A 27178-nucleotide genomic window follows, 5' to 3' on the forward strand; every position below is an offset into this window, starting at 1 on the left:
TATGAGGCGTGTGTTTCTTTGTACAATTGTACAATATAACATACTGGTCCACAACATGGCCGTCACATTAGGGTCTAGTTGGTCCTGCCAGCTGTTTAGACACAACACAAAGCAACTTTGAGCAGTAACTATTAAAAACTTTAGACTAAAGAAGGATGCACACTTCTATAATTGTTTGGATTACCATCTTGCAGCTCTTGAGTCAAGCAAGTGACGGTTTACCAGTTTATTAAAAAATTCAGTCTTCTTTGCACATTTCTGGATAAATTGAGAATCACATTTTTTTTTTGTTTCAAACAGAGATCACGATTCTCCAACAATTCTGAACAGGCAACTAAACAAAATAACATGTAATTTACTAGAGGTTCTGACAGAATGTTAATTGCAGTAGTCTATTTAAAATATTTAATTAATTTGAATGAATCATTAAAAAAAAAATCCCTTTAAATGAATAATTCAATGACTAACTCATAAATACTTTATCCCAGTACTTCTGTGATCATTTAAATATTTGTGACATAGAAATAATGATACGGTGTGGTTGAAAAGACTGTTTGCAAAACTGTTTCATAACTGATCTCTCTGGGTCAGCAGCAGTGCCAACACATATCTGAATGTTCTGGTGTGATTTTGTCAAAGGTTTAACAGACACAGGAGAATTGTTGTCATTTAGGAATGAGATTGTCTGGGTGTTTGAATCGAGATCGCAATCTTTTAACGATTAATCATACAACCCGAATTCCGGAAATGTTGGAACGTTTTATTAATTTGAATAAAATGAAAACTAAAAGACTTTCAAATCACATGAGCCAATATTTTATTCACAGTTGAACATAGATAACAAATTTTTAAACTGAGAAATTTTACAATTTTATGCACAAAATGAGCTCATTCAAATTTGATGCATGCTACAGGTCTCAAAATAGTTGGGACGGGGGCATGTTTACCATCTCCTCTTCTATTCAAAACGTCTCGGGTTACGAGTGTAACCCCTGTTCCCTGAGTAAGGGAACGAGACGCTACGTCGGATGACGTGATGGGAACCCTCTGTATTTTGTGTTCGTGAAGCACCTCTGTATCCAACCAATGAAAAGACGCGACGTCAGAGGCGGGTGACGTCACGGATCAGGAAGCTATAAAGCACACCTGAACACAAAGCACGCCAGCTTCTGTAAGTTGTCTGAAGCAAGCGCACCAGGTATGCAGGAGATACGGCCACATGACGTAGCGTCTCGTTCCCTTACTCAGGGAACGGGTTACACTCGTAACCCGAGACATTCCCTTTCGTGGGAACTATCGACGCTACGTCGGATGACGTGATGGGAACGCAATCCCAACTACGCCGTGTCTCCGAGTGCCTGGCTGCTATCTTGTAGCACCCTGGCCCCCGGAGTGATGTTAAGGTGAAGATTGTAAAATCTGATAAAAGTGTGCTGGGATGACCATCCAGCCGCACCACAAATGTCGTCCATAGAGACACCAGATAGGAGAGCTCTGGACGCGGCCATACCTCTCGTGGAGTGAGCACGCACCATCAGAGGACACGGGCACCCCACCGTCTCATACGCAAGTGAGATGGCCTCGACCACCCACTTGCTCATCCGCTGTTTAGATGCTGGGCCCCCCCTCTTAGGGGACCCGTAACATACAAACAATTGTTCTGTTTTTCTCCACAGGGCAGCTCTGTGGACATACGCATCTAATGCTCTTACAGGGCAAAGCAGATTCTTCCTTTCCTGATCCAAATTCACAAAAGGAGGCGGGCAGAAAGCCTCAAGTACAATGGGACCTGGGACCCTCGTCGGAACCTTTGGAACATAGCCCGGCCTGGTATGCAGAAAGGCTTTCACCATACCAGGCGCAAACTCAAGACAAGATGGAGCAACTGACAGCGCTTGTAAATCACCAATTCTCTTCAGAGAAGAGACAGCCAAGAGAAAGATGGTTTTAAGTGTCAAGAACTTGTCTGACACCTCCTCTATTGGCTCGAAGGGAGCCTCAGCCAGCCCTTGGAGCACAATAGCGAGGTCCCAGGTCGGGGTCTTTGTGCGCACCACAGGTCTCAACCTGAGTGCACCACGGAGGAAGCGTACTACTAGGGGGTCTCGACCCAGCGAGGAGCCCCCTACAGGGATATGATGAGCCGAAATAGCGGCCACATATACTTTCAGCGTGGAAGGGGTTAAGCCTTCCGAGAACTTTTCCTGAAGGAACTGAAGCACGTCTGAGACTGAAGAATGGACCGGGTCCAAATTATGCTGTTCACACCACACAGAGAACAATTTCCATTTATATAAGTACAACTTCCTTGTGGAGGGAGCTCTGGAGTGAAGGATGGTCTCCACATCCTCGGTTGGGAGACCAGTTCCTATGAGCCTTGCCCCCTCAGGGGCCAGGCCCACAGTTTCCACATTTCTGGGCGGGGCTGGAGAATCGTGCCGCCCGCTTGAGACAGGAGATCCTGCCTGAGGGGAAGCTCCAAGGGAGAGCCGTGAAGTAGAGACATTATGTCCGAAAACCATATTCTGGTCGGCCAGTAAGGGGCCACCAATATTAGGTTGACCTTCTCCTGGCGAACCTTCTCCAGAACTCCCGGGAGCATTGAGACTGGGGGGAACGCATACAGACGCAGCCTCGGCCACGTCTGCAGCATGGCATCCAGCCCAAGGAGTGCTGGGTGCTGAAGTGAGTACCACAAAGGGCACTGAGCTGACTCCTCTGTGGCAAATAGATCGACTTGAGCTCGACCGAAAGTTTTCCATATCAACTCCACCACCTCGTGTGGAGTTTCCATTCCCCCGGTCTCGCGCCCTGTCTCGACAGGGCGTCCGCTCCCACATTCAACTGGGACCAGAGGAGGATGCGACTGGCCAGCTTGGATAATAGGCGAGACCGCAAACCCCCCTGATGGTTGATGTACGAGACCACCGTAGTGTTATCCGTACGGACCAGCACATGATGGTCTCTCAGGTCTGGGAGGAAGTGTTTTAATGCAAGAAACACCGCCATCATCTCCAGCCGATTTATGTGCCAGGAGCGCTGATGGTCCTCCCACAGACCCTGAGCTGAGCGGCCACTCATGACCGCTTCCCAGCCCGTGAAGCATCTGTCGTAAGCATTACGTGACGACCAGAAGTCCCCAGCACGGGTCCCTGGGTTAGGAACCAAGGTTTTTTCCACATGACCAGAGCACGAAGGCATCGCCGCGTGACTTTAATCATGCGAAAAGGATTTCCCCTCGGGGAAAACCCCTTGGTCCTGAGCCACCACTGTAAGGGTCTCATGTGCAGGAGGCCAAAAGTAATGACGTTGGACGCAGCTGCCATCAGACCCAACAGTCTCTGAAACTGTTTTACAGTGAGTGACTGGCCTAACTTCACCCCTTTCACGGCCCCCAGAATGGAACTCACACGAGCAGGGGACAACTGCGCCTGCATCGTGGTGGAATCCCAGATTACACCTAAGTAGTTTGCAACCTGACACGGGACCAGCACACTCTTTTTGGTGTTGAGCCTCAGCCCAAGCCTCTTTATGTGCGACAGAACAACATCTCGATGTTGAACTGCCAGTTGTTCTGTTTGAGCTAATATCAACCAATCGTCGATATAGTTCAGCACGCGGATGCCCTGGAGTCTCAGCGGAGCCAGCGCTGCATCCACGCACTTCGTGAACGTGCGAGGTGAGAGGGATAGGCCGAAAGGAAGAACCCTGTATTGGTATGCTTCGCCCCCGAAAGCAAACCTGAGGAACTTCCTGTGTGAAGGATGGATGGATACATGGAAGTATGCGTCTTTCAGATCTATCGCTACAAACCAGTCCTCGGACCTGATCTGAGGGATGATCTGTCTGAGTGTAAGCATTTTGAACTTCAACTTCCTTACTGATCGATTTAACACACGTAAATCTATGATCGGACGCAACTCTCCATCCTTCTTCGGAACAATGAAGTAGCGGCTGTAAAAGCCCGACATTTTGCTGGAGGGGAAACCCTTTCTATAGCCCCTTTTTGCAAAAGCGTCGTTACTTCTTGCTCCATCACCAGAGACTGCTCTGGGGTTACCACCGTAGGAAGCACCCCATTGAAGTTGGGCGGTCGTGAACTGAACTGAATTCTGTATCCCTGTTTTTTGAGCACTTGGCTCGTCCATCTGACGCGGCGCACTGGCAGACAGGCGAATCACGTGCTGCCCGATCCTCCTCGGAGGATCGGTGGAGACCGCTGCGCCCTGACTCACACTTGGTGGCAGGGTTGACAGAACGGTCCCCTGATGGCACCGAGGAGGACCCGATATCCGAATCCTCCCGGAGGGGGCTGCCCTCGAGAGATCCTGCGCCACTAACGTCAGGACCTCTTCTTTGAAGCCTTCCGGGAGATAATGACGGTCCTCAGATCCGCCCTACCCCCGGAAGGCTTCGCCTGTGCCGCCCGTCCCGGTCCCCAGGATGGGGGAGTACGGGAGGCGACACTGGCCTTCTGTTGCGCTCTGTGCGCAGATGTTGCTGAGGAGCTGGCTGTCGGCGGATGAGAGCGGCGGGGAATAATTTTAGAAAATGCCGCTGTTTGTTTGCGTGACTCCTGGAACCTGTGACGACCGTTGACATTGCGTCACCGAACAGGCCACCAGGAGACAGCGGCGCGTCCATATTTGTCACGCTCTTTGATGTCCGACAGATTTAACCACAGGTGCCTCTCCGTGGCCACCAGGGCTGCCATAGAACGGCCGATGGATTTGGCCGTCTCCTTAGTGGCCCGGAGAGCTAAATCTGTGGCTTTACGTAACTCATGAACTACCTCAAAGGACGCTTCCCCGCTCTCATCAATTTCCCCCAGCAGGTCGGCTTGGTATGCCTGGAGAATAGACATGGTATGAAGGCATGCCGCCGCCTGACCTTGCCGGCCTTGCCCACCAAGCTGGATGTAGTTTTCAGGGGCTTGGTGGGCAGCGCCGGGGTCTTAAGGGACGACGCAGTCTCGGGCGAGAGATAGCTCGCAAGCGTCTCTTCTACCCGAGGCATCGTCCCATAGCCGTGATGTTTCAGACCGACAATATTGCTGTACAGCGATGTCTGCGGGCTGTACAGCTGATACTGCACGGGTCTCTTCCACGACCTCGACACCTCGGCATGGAGGTCGGGAAAGAACGGCAGACCCCGGCGCTGAGGCAGTGACCAAGGGGGAAGAAAGCGTTCATCCAGTTTACTTTTAACTCTGGACTCAGCTTTCTCCGCGGTCCATTCAATATTTAATTTTTCAACAGCCCTGGTCACCACCTCTAATAGCTCCTCATAAGCTGGTGAAGCTGATGGCGGTTCATCATCAACGCTCTCTACATCAACCTCCTTGGAGGAAGATATATTGAGCATCGGTGTCTCTCTTCGGGGGGAAGAAACCTCTACGCATGCTTCCGCCGCCAAAGGAGAGACACTGGGTCTAGCGGGTAAGGGAAGCGATAAGGCAGAGCCCGTCTCTTCCCCCTCCGCTAGATCCATCTGTGAACCCCACGAGTGCAGCCTGCGCTGTGCCTCGGCAGCAGCTGGACCAGGCCTGCGGGGAACACTCGCCTCGGCGCCCTCCTCGAAGAGCGCTCGACGCGATCGCAGCACTCTGAGGGTGAGCCGCTCACAGTGCACACAGACGGCTCCCTCGAGAGCCGCCTGTGCATGCTCAACCCCCAGGCATTTTACACACGTCTCGTGTGTATCCCCAGCCACAATGAAGCGTGGGCAGGGAGGAGCACACTTTCTAAATTGCTGCTTTTCCGCCATAATAACTGTGTCTTATATTGTGCTTGAAACTCTTGTCCTCGGACGAAGAGATCACTGTGTGAATATATCAGACAGACAACAATAAATAAGACAGACAAGATACAGAGAGCGCTTGCTGAAGACAACAGAAGCTGGCGTGCTTTGTGTTCAGGTGTGCTTTATAGCTTCCTGATCTGTGACGTCACCCGCCTCTGACGTCGCGTCTTTTCATTGGTTGGATACAGAGGTGCTTCACGAACACAAAATACAGAGGGTTCCCATCACGTCATCCGGCGTAGCGTCGATAGTTCCCACGAAAGGGAACAGTGTAAAGACATCTGGCCATTGAGGTTATACGTATCTGGAGTTTTTGTGTTGAAATTTGGTCCCATTCTTGCCTGATATAGATTTCCAGCTACTGAAGAGTTTGTGGTCATCTTTGACAAATTTTTCATTTGATGATGCGCCAAATGTTCTCTATAGGTGAAAGATCTGGACTGCAGGCAGGCCAATTCAGCACCCAGACTCTTCTACGACAAAGCCATGATGTTGTAATAGCTGCAGTATGTGGTTTTGCAGTGTCCTGCTGAAATACACAAGGCCTTCCCTGAAATAGACGTCGTCTGGAGGGGAGCATATGTTGCTCTAAAACCTTTATATACCTTTCAGCATTCATAGTGCCTTCCAAAACATGCAAGCTGCCCAAACCGTATGCACTTATGCACCCCCATACCATCAGAGATTTTGAACTGAATGCTGATAACACGCTGGAAGGTCTCCCTCCTCTGTAGCCTGGAGGACACGGTGTCTGTGATTTCCAACAAGAATGTCACATTTGGACTCGTCTGACCATAGAACACTTTTCCACTTTGAAACAGTCCATTTTAAATGAGGCACTTCTGGACCATGTTCATATATGGCTTCCTTTTTGCATGATAGAGGTTTAGTTAGCATCTGCAGATGGCACGGCAGATTGTGTTTACTGACAGTGGTTTCTGGAAGTATTCCTGGGCCCATTTAGTAATGTCTTTGACACAATCATGACGATGAGTGATGCAGTGTCGTCTGAGGGCTCGAAGACCACGGGCATCCAATAAAGGTCTTCAGCCTTGTCCCTTACGAACAGAGATTTCTCCAGTTTCTCTGAATCTTTTGATGATGTAATGCACTGTAGATGATGAGATTTGCAAAGCCTTTGCAATTTCACATTGAGGAACGTTGTTTTTAAAGTATTCCACAATCTTTTTATGCACTCTTTCACAACTCTGCCCATCTTTACTTCTTAGAGACTTTGCCTCTCTAAGACATCCCTTTTATAACTAATCATGTTACAGACCTGATATCAATTAACTTAATTAGTTGCTAGATGTTCTCCCAACTGAATCTTTTTAAAATTTCTTGCTTTTTCAGCCATTTGTTGCCCCCATGCCCCCCTGTAGCAGGCATCAAATTTGAAATGAGCTCATTTAGTGGATAAAAGTGTAAAATTTCTCAGTTTAAACATTTGTTATGTTATCTATGTTCTGTTGTGAATAAAACATTGGCTCATGTGATTTGAAAGTCTTTAGTTTTCATTTTAATCAAAAAAAAAAAAAAAAAAAAAAGGTTCCAATATTTCCGGAATTCGGGTTGTACAACTCTTATACAGTTTCTAGCTGCACTACTTCTTTTATACTAATACTGACATGTATAACAGCAATCAACTGAACTGTTGTTCCTACAAACAGCCTTTGTAGTTTCAATTCAGCTAAAATTCTTTTGTATATTTGTGTTTGATGTAATCAACATATTTTATCAAACCTATTAAAGATGCAAAGGTTATGCCAGTCTTTTGCAGCGATGACTAAGCAGGTGTGTATTTTGATTGCAGAATGAAGGTGAGTGAGAGAAAATGGGGGAGGAGACCACAAACACATTCTCTGTTTTGTTCTCTCTTACATCAGAAACAATTTGCTATGCCTAATTACCCCCACTTGCATAAAGAGGGGGGAAATTTGCATAGCTGTCGGGTACCCTCCCATCACAAGGATTTAGCCCAACTCCTCAATGCAGACACTGTTCTGATCATTTCTTGTGGTATTGTGAAGAGGTCTCCGGGGATGTTAAACAAGGCAGTCAGTTAACACCTGGATGCTGGATTTGATGTTTCAATTTGTGTTTTGTTACAGTACATTACAGCTAGCAGCTAAGTGGACTGTATTTTCTCCCAAATAATTGAATCAGCTGTTTTGATCTGTAGAATTTTTACCAGTGACTTGTATTTATGACTGTATAAAAGTTTATATTCCAAAAAATTCTTTGACCTGTCATGGAAACCTTTCAATCAACAGATACAATAGGGTTTTGATTATCTTGGTGATGGTTTATTTCTGACTATACATTATACCACTGCTACTTCCTAAATAAATGAATGGACATGAAATAGAAACATTGACACAGTGGGCCCTATCATACACTCGGCGCAATTCAACGGCAGGCATGATGCAAGTGTTTTTTGCTAGTTTCAGCCTGACGCAGTAATCATTTTCATGTCCAGTGCCCACGTTGTTTAAATAGCAAATGCACTCACGGCCATCTGTTCGCACATGGACATGATGGTCTGAAAACGAGGTGTGTTAAGGTGCATTGTTGCCGTGTTGCTATTTTTATATATATAATTTTAATATGCGCCTATAGGCAGGTGCACAACGTGCATACATTCTGCTTGTTACACACAGGGATGCGCAGCGGCACACAAACATTCCATATATTAAAATTAAAAGGATTACAACGCTGTACAACGCTGATCTGCAATAAGCAGATCTGTTTCCTCTCTGGAGAAGTGTTCAGTCTTTCCGCTTGCAAATTTGCCATGGTGGCACCTGGCTTTTAAAGGGAATGGGAGACAATCTAGACTCTGATTGTTTATTGCATATTACGCACAAAACACACCCATAACTCATTAAGAAACTTTTTTCCTTTGTTAAACTAGCAAAAGTGGATTCGGATATGCCCAAAGTGCACTTGTGCCATACGCTTAGATCGTTAAAATAGGGCCCAGTGTTGGAAATTGGTTGCCAGGAACAGTCCCTGATTATGATTTTGATCCAGCCTATTGGGTTTTATACATTAACCCAATTGCTGGGTTGATTTTTGACAAACAACCAAACAACATGATATTGAAGGTTATTCATTTTAAATAATAATAATATTAATGCACTCTATAATCTGTTTTATATATATATATATATATATATATATATATATATATATATATATATATATATATATATATATAGGACAGGGGTAGTTCAAAGAGGAATTATTCTGATAAACTTCGGAATCAGTTCTCTTCTAATGACACAGCTTCAGTGTGGAAAGGTTACCAACTACAAGACACCATCCCCCAGCTCTGTGGAGAATCAACAACTGCCAGACGATCTGAATGGGTTTTATCGCAGGTTTGAAAAATCACCATTCACACCTCCATCAACCCCCCTCTCCCCCACACCTGCAATTCAGTTCAGTGAAGATGACGTGCGCCAGGTCTTCAGAAAGAACAAGAGAAGAAAGGCACCAGGCCCAGACAGCGTTTCACCAGCCTGTCTGAAAACCTGCGCTGACCAGCTGGCCCCCATCTTCACACAGATCTTCAACAGATCACTGGAGCTGTGCGAAGTCCCCTCATGCTTCAAACGCTCCACCATCATCCCCGTCCCAAAGAAACCCAAAATTACTGGACTAAATGACTACAGACCTGTGGCTCTAACGTCTGTGGCCATTAAGTCATTTGAAAGACTGGTTCTGGCTTTTCTGAAGGACATCACTGGACCCTTACTGGACCCCCTGCAGTTTGCTTACTGAGCAAACAGGTCTGTGGATGATGCAGTCAATATGGGACTGCATTATGTTCTCAGCATCTGGACAGACCAGGGACTTATATGAGGATCCTGTTTGTGGACTTCAGCTCTGCTTTTAACACCATCGTCCCATCACTCCTCCAGCCTAAACTAACTCAGCTCTCCGTGCCCACCTCTGTCTGTCAGTGGATCACCAGCTTCCTGACAGACAGGCAGCAGCTAGTGAGGCTGGGAAAATTCTCATCCAGCATCCTCACCATCAGCACCGGCGCCCCTCAGGGCTGTGTCCTCTCCCCACTGCTCTTCTCCCTCTACACAAACGACTGCACCTCTAAAGACCCCTCTGTCAAGCTCCTGAAGTTTGCGGATGACACCACACTGATCGGCCTCATCCAGGACGGTGACGAGTCTGCTTACAGACTGGAGATTGAACAGCTGGCTGTCTGGTGCAGTCTTAACAACCTGGAGCTCAACACGCTCAAGACAGTGGAGATGACCGTGGACTTCAGGAGAAACCCCCCTGCTCTCCCCCCACTCACCATCATGAACAGCACTGTGGCAGCAGTGGAGTCATTCAGGTTCCTGGGCACCACCATCTCCCAGGACCTGAAGTGGGACAACCACATCAAGTCCATTGTGAAAAAGGCCCAGCAGAGGTTGTACTTCCTTCGCCAGCTGAGGAAGTTCAACCTACCACAGGAGCTGCTGAAACAGTTATACTCTGCCATCATCGAATCCATCCTCTGCACTTCAATTACCGTCTGGTTCAGCTCAGCTACCAAATCTGACCTCAGAAGACTACAGAGGGTAGTCCGGTCTGCTGAGCGAATCATTGGCACAACCCTCCCCACTCTCCAAGAACTGTACTTATCCAGAGTGAGAAAAAGGGCAAAGAAGATCACTCTGGACCCCTCACATCCAGCACACTCCCTCTTTGAACTGTTGCCATCCGGTCGACGCTACAGAGCCCTGAGCACCAGAACGACCAGACACAGGAACAGTTTCTTCCCTCAAGCAATCCATCTCATGAACACTTGACAAACACAGAACACACTATTACACTTTATTTACTTAAAACACTTATTTATATCTCAATTTGCACACATAATTGTACATACAATTGTCTATAATATATATTGTCTTTTGCTTTTTTTGCACTTTGTCTATCTTGTAAATTTGTATATTATTATTTTATTCTTGTTATTATGTCTTGTCGCTGTTACTCTGTTGCACTGTGGAGCTTCTGTCACTAAAACAAATTCCTAGTATGTGTAAACAACATACCTGGCAATAAAGCTCTTTCTGATTCTGATTCATATAAAATACTATTTATTCAATGTCAAGTACATTTTATTCAATGGCAGGTCAGTCTTTGACAATCATAAAATTCTCAAAAAAAATATTTCGATAAGGTTGCGTCGTGTCCGATACCTTTTCTAAATGTTTTTAAATAGTTTTTTATTCTAGCTGGTCATGGCACTCATTTGGCGGGAGGCGAAACTTTCACAAAGTGATGCAAGTGTATGTATGCTGCATTTGTAGAAGGCTAGCCTTCCATGCAAAAGAAGGTATAATGTGAAACTACAGAATTTTCCTGCTTCTACAATAATAATTTTATAGGAAAACTATTTAATTCAAACCTTAATTCTATTCAGAAAGTCTCCCCTCAGAAAGTTTTCTTTCAGAACAGAACACAAAATGACTGTTGAGAAGTCTACCAAGTGTTAACCGGTTTTTACACTTTTTTTGAGTGTAGGTATCAATATGAAGTCTTAGACTACTGTCTAATTAATACTTGAGGACGAAGAAGAGCCAGTGAAACACAAACATGTACTTGTTGTCCATTTAAGAGATGTTTTAAAATGAATGAAATGTGAATGACCAGTAAATGCACAGCATTTGATCCAAAGATACAATCAGAGATGGAAATCTTGCTCAGTTTGGACATTTCAAAACAAATCTAGTCTGTGTTGATTGATTTTTTCCATTAGCTTTAATTGTGAGGCTCAAGCCACATACATTAAAGTCATTCCATTACCACAGCCGACATCAATCAAATGGCGAACTGCTTTGCAGATGTAGCCGTGAAAAGCGCTCACATACATTTGCCTTCCAGAGAGATACATTGCCTGTCCAATTAACCTCTCTGGTACAACATGTGTATCATTCTCATTGCAGTTACTTTAACTCATCTGAGGCTCAGTGCTCAAGTACTCTCAGAATTCAAATATATTATTAAGAAGGGAAAGAAGTTCTTCAAAAATTATTAAACTCTTGCACCGTATCATGAAGTTAGTTACTTATAATAGAAATATAAGAGGAAGTATTTTGTGATACTATAACAAGATTAGGCAACCAGAATTTGGTGACTGATATTATTCCATGCAAACTATTCATTTATTTATTTACAGATAAATAACTATTCATTTTATTAATCAAGTTTGTAATGCTGTAGAATGAATGAAATCCAGATTTCTAGTAATTCACTGCATAAAAAAAAATAATAAATAAGTATTTTACCCAGAAAAGTTTAATTTAGACCGAGAGCATATCTCACATTCTCCCCAGGGACATTATTTGCCATTAGTAGTTTTTGCTTTGAAAAATGCCTTGGACTACCTTGAGACCAAATTACAATATGAAGATAATGACACTTAAAACCCTCCCTTCTTGCTTTTTAGAGATTCATTACTGTATGCAAATGACCACACGCACACAGGCAAAGTGTGCGGTGGATTGATGGACTCTGGTTCTATTAGTCATTTCACTGGTTAATTATGATGAAATAAGGTCCACAGCCCAAGTTGATCAGTGGAGTCTTGGTCCCTCCTACTTGTTCACAGCATGACTGATTTTTCACTCTCTTTAGCGATCACATCATAATTATCAGTTACACAGTGTTAGTTGGCATCTGTAACACAGGCTGTGTTTTTTCTGCAACATTTAAGTGTCATAAGGAATAGGTGCTTAAATGAAATTCTGATGTTATTTGCGCCAAGTTTTGAGGTGAAGATGAAATTTATAATGAGCTTAATTTACATGAGGAGGTGTGTTTGTGGTGAACCACTGGTGAAGGTAATGACAGTGATTTAATTTAAATACAATGAGGGCTTTTAGTGCCTGGTGAATAAAATGCAGGTTTTTGTGCTGCATTTCTTCATGCAAAAGTAGTGCAACTGTTTTATGAATTCTGCCCAGTGACCCTTGAGGCCTTTATCAGAATTGTGATTCATTACGATTTGGGCCTCTGCCCCATTTTAAGTCTTTTGTGTCATTGCCTTGATACATTAGTCCAGTTGAATGTGCCAGCACAAATTACTTTAGGCCCTGAATGGGACATGTGCATAGAATGTGATAAATATTACAGCACTAGTCGTAGTCAGACCTGTGAGCGGTTAGGGGGAAGAACGGGGAGTGGGTGGGTGGCTGGAATTCGCATTATATTGATTTAAAGATTAAGGCTTTATGTATCCGTAGTGTGTAAGTGCCTCAGTCTGGTCATTTCACTGTAGTTGGTTTATTGTGAGTGTCAGTTGAGTGTGTTCTTTTCCTACAGGTAACCTTTAAGATATTTTCTCCAGTTAATGGTTGTCATTTAGGTTCACTGAAAGGTCAACATGATACAGATGATGACTTAATTTTGTTGACCTTTAAAAATGGTCAGATTTGTTCAGATATGTGTGTGTAAGGGGAGAGAGACCATGCTATAGAATTCCATGAATGCCAAGAGCTCTTTGAATGTGACAGAAGATTTATTGGAGTAATATCACTGGTCCATTAGCACCAGCACACCACGAAAGAAATGGCCAGATCATTACTCCCAAAGTTTAAAAACTACAATAAATTGATGAATTAATGTAGGTCACAGTTTGCTAAACCACTGAAATTGTATTTCCTTCAATGGGAGAAAAAGAAAAACATCCAAAATGATAAACTAAAACATCTACACAAGAAACTAATCTCTGCTGGAAATGAAATTAATATTCAGAACAGATATAGATATATTCTGTATTGTAGAACCGTCTAAAGCTGTTTGACTGTAGGAACATTACAAAGTTCTTTTGAAAACACACTGACGAAATAAACCGTGAAATTGACTTGAGCAATATCATAATGCTTTGTGTTTTCAATAGAAAATGAATCGACTGTCAGCCGCTGTCAGATCCAACAAGATCCGCCTCTGACACTTCAGAGTGTAAAGCGCCACTTTCACACTCTATGATCAAGTTGTCTGACATTTGCCTGCATAAATCAAGTCTCTTTTCTTTGACTTCCTGTCACATACACTCATGTATTTGTCCCTTGTGTGTCATCCTGACCTTTTGTTTCCTGAAGGTGGGCGGCAAGAGTCATAACTGTTACGTAGCGAGTTGTCACTCAGTATGTGTAGACGTGGGAATGAATGGCGTAGAGGTCTAACCCATAAACATCCAGGCAGATCTCATTATGGCAGATGCACTTTGAGGGGCTAATCGTTGGGTTATTATGGTATTATGGATGAAGCGCACATGTTTTCTTATCAAAGGCCATTCGGCTGTGGCACTCTGAGATCGGAGATGCCCTTTGTGCTCAAGAAATGCGCATCTGTATCCATGACAGTTGTCAAAGTAACAAAATTGAGCAATTTTGAAAAAGACTATGATATGCCATTATCTTAGTTCAATTTCCTGCCTATTCATAATGTCTTCCTGTCTTCAAACATTGTGCTTGTTGTATTTATACACGCTGTGTTTACCTACAGCATATATAGTAGTCAACATTTGAAGTGGATCAAAACTTTCATCAAAGTTGTCCTAAAACCTTCTTCTTAGGACAACTTAGTTCTTAGGACAACTTTGATGAACTTTTTGATCCACTTCAAATGTTGACTACTATATATCCTGTAGGTAATCGCAGCATGCGGATATACAGCCATATCACATGGCTACGAGTGTGATATTGCGTTTATACAGTAGTTTGACGGCACAAGTGTGTAAATAAATAAGAAAATCAGAGTGTCTTTAAAAACCCTCTTTTTTGAGGAACTACTTCCTTCCGCCATGGATTCAAATCTCAAGTTGATAGTTTAACACTTGAGCTCAAGCCTCTGTTACTATTTCTAAAATGTCACTTTAGAACTAGTAATGAAGGAATGTTGAGTCGCTTCATTGAAGCTTACTGAGAGCCGTGCGATATTTCCCCAGTATCAGCACTCAAACTTTTCACCGTTTGTTTCTCACTGCTTGCAGCAACTGTCATGGCAATCGAAATCCACCATATTTTTTTTTTTATAAATACTACCGTTATGTTGTGAAATGTAGTTTAAAGAGTTTTTAGGCAAGAATGTAGTTATTTAGACCTCAAATATGTGAATCATATATATAAACATATTAACTTTTTTACTATTTGTTTTGACGCTTTCGCAGATGCAAGCTCCAGGCCAGCAAGGGCCATTCAGTGCTCATGTACCTGCAGAGAACAGCTTCATCTCAGCCAGTCCTTTGGGTATTTGTGGTTAAAATTATAATTCATTTGGTGTACACCTTATTAATATATTACTTGTTCCAGAGCAAAATGGGTTAAGGGGAAAATTAAATTTCATAACTTTATATTTAGGCTATATTTTAACTTAAAGGTGCCCTAGAATTAAAAATTTAATTTTCCTCGGCATAGTTAAATAACAAGAGTTCAGTACATGGAAATGACATACAGTGAGTCTCAAACACCATTGTTTCCTCCTTCTTATATAAATCTCATTTGTTTAAAAGACCTCTGAAGAACATGCGAATCTCAACATAACACCGACTGTTACGTAACAGTCGGGGTATACGCCCCCAATATTTGCATATGCCAGCCCATGTTCAAAGCATTAGACAAGGGCAGGACGTCTGGATGTGCACAGCTGAATCATCAGACTAGGTAAGCAAGCAAGAACAATAGCGAAAAATGGCAGATGGAGCAATAATAACTGACATGATCCATGATTATATGATATTTTTAGTGATATTTGTAAATGTTTCTAAATGTTTCGTTAGCATGTTGCTAATGTACTGTTAAATGTGGTTAAAGTTACCATCGTTTCTTACTGTATTCACACAGACAAGAGTCATCGCTATTTTCATTTTTAAGCACTTGCAGTCTGTATAATTCATAAACACATCTTCATTCTTTATAAATCTCTCCAACAGTGTGTAATGTTAGCTTTAGTCCGTTAGCTGCAGCCTAGCTACTATCAAACTCATTCAGAATCAAATGTAAACATCCAAATAAATACTATACTCACAGGAATCGATGTATGCGTGCAGCATGTATGACGAACATCTTGTAAAGATCCATTTGAGGGTTATATTAGCTGTGTGAACTTTGTAAATGCACTGTATTATAGTCGACAGCTCGGAGGGGGCAGGGAGCTCGCGATTTAAAGGGGCCGCAGCATGAATCGGTGCATAGTTAATGATGCCCCAAAATAGGCAGTTAAAAAAATGAATTAAAAAAAATCTATGGGGTATTTTGAGCTGAAACTTCACAGACACATTCAGGGGACACCTTAGACTTATATTACATCTTGTAAAAAAACATTCAATGGCACCTTTAAATCCTGTGTGGTCTCTTTCCTCAGCAGACATTCAAACTGATTTTTTAATATATTGAATGTCTGCTGAGGAAAGCGATATCTTTGTTTTTGACCTTTTAAAAGTTGAGGGGATTTCCCACAGTGCTAAAACAACTTCCTTGTTCTGACTCACTCATAAAGAGAGTCTTTGCCACCATCTAATGGTGTAATAATGTAGCTTGACGGACCCTTTCTCAATACCTAATATGGCATATTATTTATATAAAATAAGTAATATTTATTGAACAACAATATTTTAATTAACAACAATAGCCAATTAGCCATTATAAAAGACATAAACACAAGGAAACAATAAACACAAATAAATAAAAACACAAGCAAACAATTCAGTCAAAGTTAAAGTTAAGTATAGCCTAAATATAAAGTTATGAAACTTACTTTTCCCCTTAACCCAAATCATTTTGCTTTGGAACATATAATCAATTAATAAGACCAAAGATTGAATGTTTGATATACCCCAAATGAATTATATATCATTTAACCACTATCTACATAAGTGTCAGCAGCAAATTCCTGAAGGACTGACCGAGATTAAGCTGTTCTCTGTGGGTACATGAGCGCTGAATGGCCGCTGGCGGCTTGGAGCTCACATATTTGAAAGCGTCTAAACAAATTTTAAAACAGGCGCTAATGTTTATATATAAGTCACATATCTGAGGTCTAAATAACTACATTCTTGCCTAAAAAACTCTTAAAACTACATTTTGTGACATAACAACAGTATGTTTATAAAAATATGGTGGATTTGCTCAACTGCCATGACGGTCTCATATCTGTGGTGCATATCCTATGGTCTATTGTAGTAAGAATACATTGGCTTCAGAGATGAGAATGAAATAGGCATGCTTGCAAGATCACCTTTTCATAGCAAAAATAATCATTTTAAAATGTACTCCTCTGAATGTCAGGGTGACACGCAGCTTAGTTAGAGAAAGCATTTCAGAATGTCATTTTAACTCATGTTGCTCAGTTACTGACCAGACTTTGAGACTCGTTTTTGGCAGACATCTAATGCCGCAGACAGTGATTGACTATAAGATCTGGAGGGATGCGTACTGTAAGAAACTGATGGATTTTTGCTGGCCATATAATGGAAAATAACAATCTGAAGTTGTTACTTGTCATTGGTGCCCTGCTGGCAGTCCTGGTTACTGGGGCTGGCTGCTGGACCCTCTGTGGCTGCTCCATGGGTGGGCTCAGCAGTAGCATATGGTCAGCAGGCTGTTGTACCCACACACAGGTTTCTCTTTCTGGCTCTGGCCTGTACATCCAAAAGCTTTTATTTCCATCTTCTAATAAGATTGTCTTAATTAGTCCTAACAGACATAGTTGACCTGAAGGATATTTTCATTTACTCATTATTTAGTATTTGCTATGGAACAGACTGTTCTGTTCTATTCAGTTCATTAACACTTTATACAGTGAACAAAAATTGTCATTCATCAATGTCTATGGCTCTTTTTATTAAGACATCATCTAAAATTGAACCTTATAAATGACCCATCTGAACACTAGGCAATACATGCTTCATACCAATTTTAATACCAATATTATTGTCATTTTGTGTGAATTTATGATATATGAATGTATTCATTTTTTAAGAATTGTCTTTTTCTCACTAAGGTTGCATTTGTTTTATCAAAAAGAAAAAAATCAGGTCTCGATATTAACACTTGTCCGGAGCAAGTGGATTTTTTGAAGGGGAAAGTGAAAGAGAATTTTATTTGCCCGACCGGACAAGTAGCCTGATTAAAATGTAAATTAAAAAAAAAAAAAAAAAAAATGTGAGATTGATTCTGATTTTGTTTCATTTAAGGTAAGTGGCAATTGATAGTGGATAATAATATATAATGTGCGTACTATAATGTTCTGACGTTACCGTTACAAGGTTGTTCTGTTAAGGCTCGCACAGCTAGTCTGGGTAAACCCAGTCTGATCTGCCGGCGATTTGATTTTGCTCGGCAACTCAGTCTGGAAACCCGTGCATTCATTTCTACTGCGCTGTTACACTTTTGCGGGAACCAATCACAGACTGGCTTATCCACCTTGCTCGCTATTGGCGGGTATAACACGATGACGATAGAGAAGCGACGGCAAGCAGCTTTCAAACTCTATCTGATCTACCCGTCTCTCGCACGACCATCACTCCAAAATAACAATGCACAATCACAGTGACACCAATTGTGTTAAACATTTGCCTTATCTGAGAGAAATGTAGCAGAGCGTTGATCCGACAGTCTCTTCATAGGAAGATTACACACAGCGATTAATGACACACAATGATTCTCGGCTGTTATTTTGGTGGTTTGCTTCACGATGTAAGTACAGGACTCTTCTACTTCAATGCCCCTTGATGGTAGACAATATTTTTATTATTTGCTCTATCATTATATGTTTCGTCTCCCTGCTTCTTGAATCTCGTGCCGCCTGAGCTGACTGTAATTCTTTTTGGTTGTCATGACAATGACGTAGTTTAGGGCGGCTATATTCCGCGTTCATTTACACTGAACCAGAACAGTATCAGAGTCGCCTTTTAAACTCTCGACGATGCTGAATGACTTCTTTAGTTAGCAAACAAATTGCTCGAGTGGGTGTAAATACCACTCACTTTCATGTTTTTTTGCACAACCAGCAAAAATCGCTCGATGCCATTGCTGCTTCTGCAAACCGCGGATCAATGCTACAAACCAATACAAACTAAACCTGCGTCTCAATCAGCTCCCTAGGTCGTGAATCAGTATATCATGCAAGTGAATGTAGCTGATTCCCTGATCAGTGCCCTGACTACTGAACTAGGGAGCTGATTGAGACACACGGTAAACCTGTCTGGAGTTTTCGCATCGCTCTGCAAAGTACGTCACCCGGATCATTGATCTGATTGGTTGAAGGACTATCCAATTGCGTGACTAATGCTCGTTGATCACGCCTCTTGTGCAGTAGGAAATACATAGCAAACTCCCCAGACCAATGTTCAATTTTATATTGAGCTTGGTCTGGTGATAGCCAGACTATCGCACAGCCTCAACTCGAGGAGAAATCGAAACAAATGAGCACAGCACACACAAAGAAACTCAAATTCAAAATATGGAGTTTTTATATTTATAACATACTATACAACATCACAGGACCAAGAGTGTTGTTTTCCTGAATACCATCAGGATTACAACAGTTAAATAAACAAGCAAGTCACTTACATTTTAGACACCATATTGACTGTTTTTGTTCTGTTTTAGCAGTGAAAATATTTCCAAACAAAGATCACAGCAGAACCATAGCTCAACTCACAGCAACATCACTGAGTGATTCAGCGTTTTGAAAGAATCGGTTGAGTTAAAGATTCAATGACCTCTTCATAAACAACTTCAACCCTGTCCCAAATGGCACACTTCATATGCATTATGTAACAAAAGTGCAGACTTGTAGAAAGACCACAAGTGTTTAGGGTGCCATTTGGAACAGGGCCTGCCTCATTCTTGAATGAATCTGCTGTTTGAATAAATCTTTTGAATGAATGACTCAATGACTCACCTGCCGCAACCTACTGTTGGTTTAGTTTCATGTTTAAAAGCATCATTCTTTACAACATTTCTAATTTGTAAAAAAATATTTAAAACAATCTCATAACATTATTTAATGCAGTTGTAATTTTTCAGTGTAAATGATTTAATTTGATTGGTAACAGCCCCATAGTGTCATATTATTCTAATTGAATTCATTGATAACATTTAAGAATTAATATTATTAATGTTGAAAACAGTTGTGTTTCTTAATATTTTTGTTATTTTTATACATGTTTCTCTCGATTCTTTGATGAATACAATGTTCAAAATAACAGCATTTATTCGAAATAGAAAGTTGGTTTAGCAATGTAAAAGTCTTGACATAAATACATTGTCTGTTAAAACAACAATCTCAAACATCTTACCTTTAGAACAGCCTTACTTTCTTAAATATGGTACCTTAAAATGCTGTCTGTGTAGGCGGCTCTCTTTAAATAGCTATAATATAAATGCTATAAATAAAAATGTTCATAACGGAACATTTGTCAAAAAACTTTACATTTTTGCATGTATGTATGCTGAATTATAACATGCATCAAAAGGCATTTGAATTGTTTAGTTTTACTGTTTAAATTTAATTTATATTACACATGACACTATTCCAGTGAACATACCTAGTGATTTACACTGAGCTTACAGTACAGTCTTTTAGGGGAGTGTGTTTAGACAGGCTGTCACCACTCTAGTTTTAATTAGGACTAATGAGCCATATTATACTAATTAGATATGCTTAGACATGCTATAAGAGTTCCTTTGTTGATCAATGGGCTGGTGAAGTCATTATAAGAACCTTGAGGCATAAGTGTCCAACACGGTTTTTTTTTTTTTTTTTTTTTTTTTTAAAGGATACTTAAGGGACTAATCAGTAGTTATAAATCTGTGATGAAAGTGTGATAAAGTCTGTCCAACAAATCAAAACATTACATGTATTCTACTGCTGACTAACAGTGACCAGAACATATTAGACTCTAGCAGCTTCTCTTAGTTCCCTACTGCTTGGCAACGATTATTATTTTTTTAAGACACACTCAGTGTTTGAAGTTTCTCTTTTAGTATTATCTTCTATTAAACACAGAAGCATATTAGAGTTAGAGTAATTTTCATCATCAGATATAATAAGCATGATAGGATACGTGTTTTATTTTTACTTTTTTCTTTACAAAAGAAAGCTCAGGTACATGTCTGTACCCCACCTCCACCCACTTCACCTTTCTCTGGTCGACCTTGATTACAACATTATTTCTCTATAAAATGACTCCTTCAGGTCATCAAAACGATAACTCATTTTTATTGAGAGCTAACAGCAGTAAGTGGAGTGTAGAAATTGACTTTGTCAAATGTGATTGGTGAACGCATATATTTAACCTTTCTGTTAAGGTTGAAATTGTGATTGAAAGTTGAAGGGGATTCGTTTAATTGCATTACATTTGATTATTGCTGTAATGATTATTGATGAAAGAGAGCAAACTACAATGTAGGAAGATTAACTTGCTTTGTGCTCAAATTGGTTAGCAGAGCATTGTCATAATTGTCATAATATTTATATATATATATATATATATATATATATATATATATATATATATATATATATATATATATATATATATGTAACACAGCTATCAGGTGTAAATATGATCTAAACAAATTCTAAAGATACTTGGAGGGAGTTGGATTTCCTGTTTTTGTATTTATTGTACAGGACAGTTGAGACAGTAAACTGACTGGACTCATGGAAGCACTTCTGTGTCACGAGCATGTGCACTACCCACTGTGCCATGACTGAGAAATCCTGTCATTTTTCAACAAACTAAGCAAGCATCTTGACTTTTTACACTTATTTCTTTGACCTTAGCCATTATGTCCGTGACGACCGATGGGTTAGAAACCCACAGGTTACTCTGCATACTACACTGAAGACTGTGACTATATCCTTGGTGAATACTGGCACCTGGAAAAGTGGATTCTGTACTGGCTGTGCCATGGTATCAGCCAGAAGGCTTAGCCTTGCTTATCTACAGGCTGCACTGCATACGGAGAACACACAGCATGAGTTGCACATTCTAGTCTTCTCACCTCACTCGCTCCTATTACAACTAGCACAATGCATGGAACAAGTTTAGGGACCCCACACCTGTAGTTCCATGTGGCAGGATTTAGATTTGATAATCTTAAGCCCAGTTAGAGAGCAAATGCTATATGAGAACTTTGGGTATGAAACATTATTTACCTTATATATGAAGACATAAGTTCTGTAAATACTGTTATAGAAAATGTGCAAGCATATTTCCATTAAAGGAATAGTTCACCTTAAACAATAATTTATTTTGTATAAAATATAATGTATTGTTGTGTCCCTATACTGTTCAAAGGTTTGTTGACATTAGAATAAAAAAAAAGAAATACATTTTTTTATTTAGTAATGATGCATTAAATTGATTAAAAGTGGCATAGATCTTTTCCCTGAAAAAATATGTCAATATTTCGATGAACATATTAAGCAGCACAACAGTTCTGCTTTGTGTATAATTTTGCTTTGCCATCACAGGAATACATTGATTTTTAAAATGTATTAAAATAGAAAATACATTTTAAATTGTAATATTTCCCAAGATTTCTGTTTTTACTGTATTGCAAATAAAGGCACCCTTGGTGAGCATAAAGCAAACAAAAAAGCAACAAGCAAACAAAAAAGGTCAGAAGAAAGGAAACAAAATGGGAATGTGTAAGTGATGAAAACACATTTTTTTAGGAGAACTATTCCTTTAATGTTTGGTTAAAGCTGCAGTCTGTAAGTTTTGCCTCTTTGTCACCTTCTCTGTTTGAAACCTGCACTCGCAGTTATTTGTGGAATTATCATCTCAAGTGGGTTGTGCATCGGCACGGCTCCTCAGCGCGGATACATTTAATGTTTGCTGTCAGTCACCACATCGGTGTGGATACTGTACTTCAGAATCACAGATCATACTACGTCTTGAAAGTATGACCAAAATAAGACTTTTCACTGGAAAATGTCATTTGAACAAGTTAGTAACATGTCTGCCACTTTTGTTTTGACCAACTGAGAAAAAAAGCATTACAATAAATCACACTACAAATGGTGATTAAATATAATGATCACTTAGCTCGGATCACATCAAACAATGCAAATTATTATTATTGTTATACCTTTATCCTCACATGCCATATAGCCTACTAGCTGTGACGTAATGACGCAAAGACGAATGGCGGCATGCTCGTATTTCCTGCGGAAACCTACCAGTACCGCTCTTATTAGAAAACGTTATTACAAGCTTACCGTTGTGAGTCGGGCTAAGTTAGGAGATAATTTTGAACTTGCTCAAAAAAATTGATTTTGTACTTGCTCAAAAATTGATTTTGGTTCATTTTTAACCAAAAAAAAAAAAAAAAAGTTACAGACTGCTGCTTTAATAACTTTTCAAAAGAAGGAGTCACTGCTTTTTGGCCAACTGCTTTGACATTACTTTTATCTGAAGCAATTTATTAGATGTTCTGGATCTTGCTGCTGGCCACCAGATCCTCTCAATCAAAGTCATTTGTGGATGGATGCTTGATGGCTTGGTGGCTGTTTGAAGTTTTCTCTCCTATTCAGCATTGATTAGAAATACTAAACACTCTCTGCTTGCCCTTCTTGGAATGTTTTTGTCCTAAAACGTTTGATTGGAAAGCTAAAACAACTCTTAAGATGTTGATCAGGATCAAATTTGTCTTCTCCTCCATTATCAGAACCACAGGAGGGGGGGAAATCAGGCCTTTAAGATTCTTCTGTTAGAGATGAAGTCCTGTTGATGACATTATAGTGAAAAAAAATCAATACTGCACAGTTTAGCAGTTTATTATCAGTTCACACTGAAAAGAGTGTTTTAGTAGTCAAAGCAATGGCAGATACAATAATGTAACCATGTTACACTATGTTAAATTTTATCCTCATTTTGACTTAATGCCAAACAGCGAACATACTGTGTCTCCTTCTCAATCATATTTGCTAGACTGTACAATCTCAGTATTGCTTTGATTACTTTAGAATAAATTAGAACAGTTACGATCAATTGTATTTGTTTTGGTTTTTATGTAAATCATCATGACTAACCAGAACAAAAGATGACTAAAACATCTAAACCATAGTTATTATTCATCGAGCAATGGTGATTGTTGTTAAATCTTTGTGCTATGACATCATGGGGATGGATGGATTTCTGGTGAGTTATTAATGCCTGGTGCCAGATGGCCAATAATTAAAACAGTGAACTTGGAGGCTTGGTGATTATGTGCATTTTCTCATAGGACATTGAATTTTGATACAGATCAACATGCTATGTTGAAATATTTACAGTTTTTTTTAATTTTTAAACACTTGCTCATCTTTAGAAAGAAAATATTCACCTAACCTAACCATAAACCTACCTGTCACAGGAACCTAATGTAATTTTAAAGGTGCCATCGAATGGGAAATTGAATTTACCTCGGCATAGTTGAATAACAAGAGTTCAGTACATGGAAATGACATACAGTGAGTCTCAAACTCCATTGTTTCCTCCTTCTTATATAAATCTCATTTGTTTAAAAGACCTCCGAAGAACTGGCGAATCTCAACATAACACCGACTGTTACGTAAGGGGTCGGGATCATTAATATGTACGCCCCCAATATTTGCATATGCCAGCTCATGTTCAAGCAATTACACAAGGGCAGGCAGTAGTAACATCTAGATCTGTGCACAACTGAATCATCAAACTAGGTAAGCAAGCAAGAATAATAGCGAAAAATGGCAGATGGAGCAACATGATCCATGATATCATGATATTTTTAGTGATATTTGTAAATTATCTTTCTAAATGTTTCGTTAGCGTGTTGCTAATGTACTGTTAAATGTGGTTAAAGTTACCATCGTTTCTTACTGTATTCACAGACACAAGAGCCGTCGCTATTTTCATTTTTAAACACTTGCAGTCTGTATAATGCATAAACAACTTCATTCTTTATAAATCTCTCCAACAGCGTGTAATGTTAGCTTTAGCCACGGAGCATACTATCAAACTCACTCAGAATCAAATGTAAACATCCAAATAAATACTATACTCACATGATCCGACGCATGCATGCAGTATGCATGACGAACACTTTGTAAAGATCCATTTTGAGGGTTATATTAGCTGTATGAACTTTGTTTATGCTGTTTAAGGCAAGTGCGAGCTCCGGGGGTGGGGAGCGTGAGGAATTAAAGGGGCCGCAGCATGAATCAGTGCATAGTTAATGATGTCCCAAAATAGGCAGTTAAAAAAATTATTTTAAAAAAATCTATGGGGTATTTTGAGCTGAAACTTCAAAGACACATTCAGGGGACACCTTAGACTTATATTTCATCTTGTAAAAAAATGTTGGTACTGTTCATTTGGCCTTCTCTTATGTTCTTCATGATTTGAAAGGTGCCAGTTGATTAATGCTGCATCTTTTAGTTACAGCTTTAAGGTTTAGAGTAGGGCTGGGCGATACATCGCATGCGATTTTTCATTTTTCATTTTCATTTTGTCAGTAAAGCCGGTTCCCTGATTACCGCTAAATCACCATCACCTGCTTTCAAATGGAGCGGCATTTAATAGACAGAGCCGTAGATCACTGATAAGCTACGCAATATCGCGTTCATTATCGAAGGCGATTCATCTGCGATATGAACGCGATATTGCGTAGCTTATCAGTGATCTACGGCTCTGTATATTAAATGCCGCTCCATTTGAAAGCAGGTGATGGTGATTTAGCGGTAATCAGGGAACCGGCTTTACTGACAAAATGTGCATGAAAATCGCATGCGATGTATCGCCCAGCCCTAGTTTAGAGATTAAATGACTGCATATTACAGATGTATCCAATATGGTGATTTGGTGATCAAGAAACTATTATTAGCAATGTTAACAACGTACTTAATAATTCTGCTTAATATTTCTGTGGACTTTTCAGGATTTTTTGATGAATAGAATGCGCAAAAGAACAGCATTTATTTAAAATAAAAATCTTTTGGAACATTGTAAATGTCTTTACTATAAATACAACACTAACATAAGTAACTCTTGTAACACCTTTTATATGTCTGCAGAAAAAAAAAAAAAACTTGGAATAAATGTCTCACTTTTGATCAATTTAATGTGCCTAGAAGTATTAATTTCTTAAAATAATAATAATAATAATAATAATAATAATCTTACTAAGCTAAAATGTGTAATTTAATTTAATACATGTTAGTTCATTATACTTAATGTTGACTAATTGAACTTTATTGTGTTACAATAGACCCTTTTCACATTTCCGGAGTCATCATAGTTGGGTAAACTATATATGGTGGTGAACGGGAGATGACAGCAAATGTCATTTTTTGTGTTCCCGTTTGTCCGAGTAGCAAAAGAACAAATCTGGGATAGCGTTTCAATGAAAAGAGGGGAAAAATATAGAGAGATATATAATAGTCAGAAGAGAGAAATATGTCAAATTGGCCGTCACTTCCTCTGCCTTTGTATTAGAAACACCCTCGCAGAAGTGTTAAAGTGTTAAAGGGTTAGTTCACCCAAAAATGAAAATGATGTAATTTATTACTCACCCTCATGTCGTTCCAAACCCATAAGACCTTTGTTCATCTTTATAAATGAAGATATTTTTGATAGAATCCGATGGCTCAGTGAGGCCTGCATTGGCAGCAAGATAATTTCCTTTTTCAATGCCCAGAAAGGTACTAAAGACATATTTAAAACAGTTCATGTGACTACAGTGGTTGAACCTTAATATTATAAAGTGTCAAGAATACTTTTTGTATGCCAAAAAGCAAAAAAATGATTTATTCAACAATATCTAGTGATGGATGATTTCAAAACACTGCTTCATGAAGCTTTGAAGCTTTACAAATTGTTTGTTTCGAATCAGTGGTTTGAAGCGCGTATCAAATTGCCAAAGTAACGTGAACTATTGAAATTTCGAAACACTTATGACGTAACGAAGCCTCGTTTACTGAAATCACATGATTTTGGTGCTCTGAACCACTGATTTATCAAAAATATTTGTATTCTGAAGATGAACGAAGGTCTTACAGGTGTGGAACGACATGAGGATGAGTAATTAATGACAGAATTTTCATTTTTGGGTGTACTAACCCTTTAATTACAGTATTATTATATTTTTTTGTAATTTACTGCCAAGGTATTATAACACAAAGTATAGCTTTATAAATGTATATTATTTAAATAGATGGTCCCTCCCTAAACTCATGTCACAATGACTTTATCAGGCTGTTTGGGACGCTAAAATTAACATTTTTGATAGCTAGAGTCAGTGCTCTCCTGGGAAATCAAACTACATATTAAGCTGACTCCATTGAACATCGAAAAAATACATCTTTAATGCAAACACTAGTACAA

The 27178-nt window shown here is 40.2% G+C and overlaps 1 protein-coding gene across 4 annotated transcripts in view; it reads left to right on the forward strand.

Moving 5' to 3' along the window:
• The window catches only part of lingo2 (leucine rich repeat and Ig domain containing 2), a 374701-nt gene that overhangs the window by 31358 nt on the left and 316165 nt on the right, over positions 1–27178 (forward strand). The gene's annotated exons all lie outside the window — the stretch shown is intronic.

Source organism: Megalobrama amblycephala, linkage group LG23 (assembly GCF_018812025.1).
Source record: "Megalobrama amblycephala isolate DHTTF-2021 linkage group LG23, ASM1881202v1, whole genome shotgun sequence".
Lineage (NCBI taxonomy): Eukaryota > Metazoa > Chordata > Actinopteri > Cypriniformes > Xenocyprididae > Megalobrama > Megalobrama amblycephala.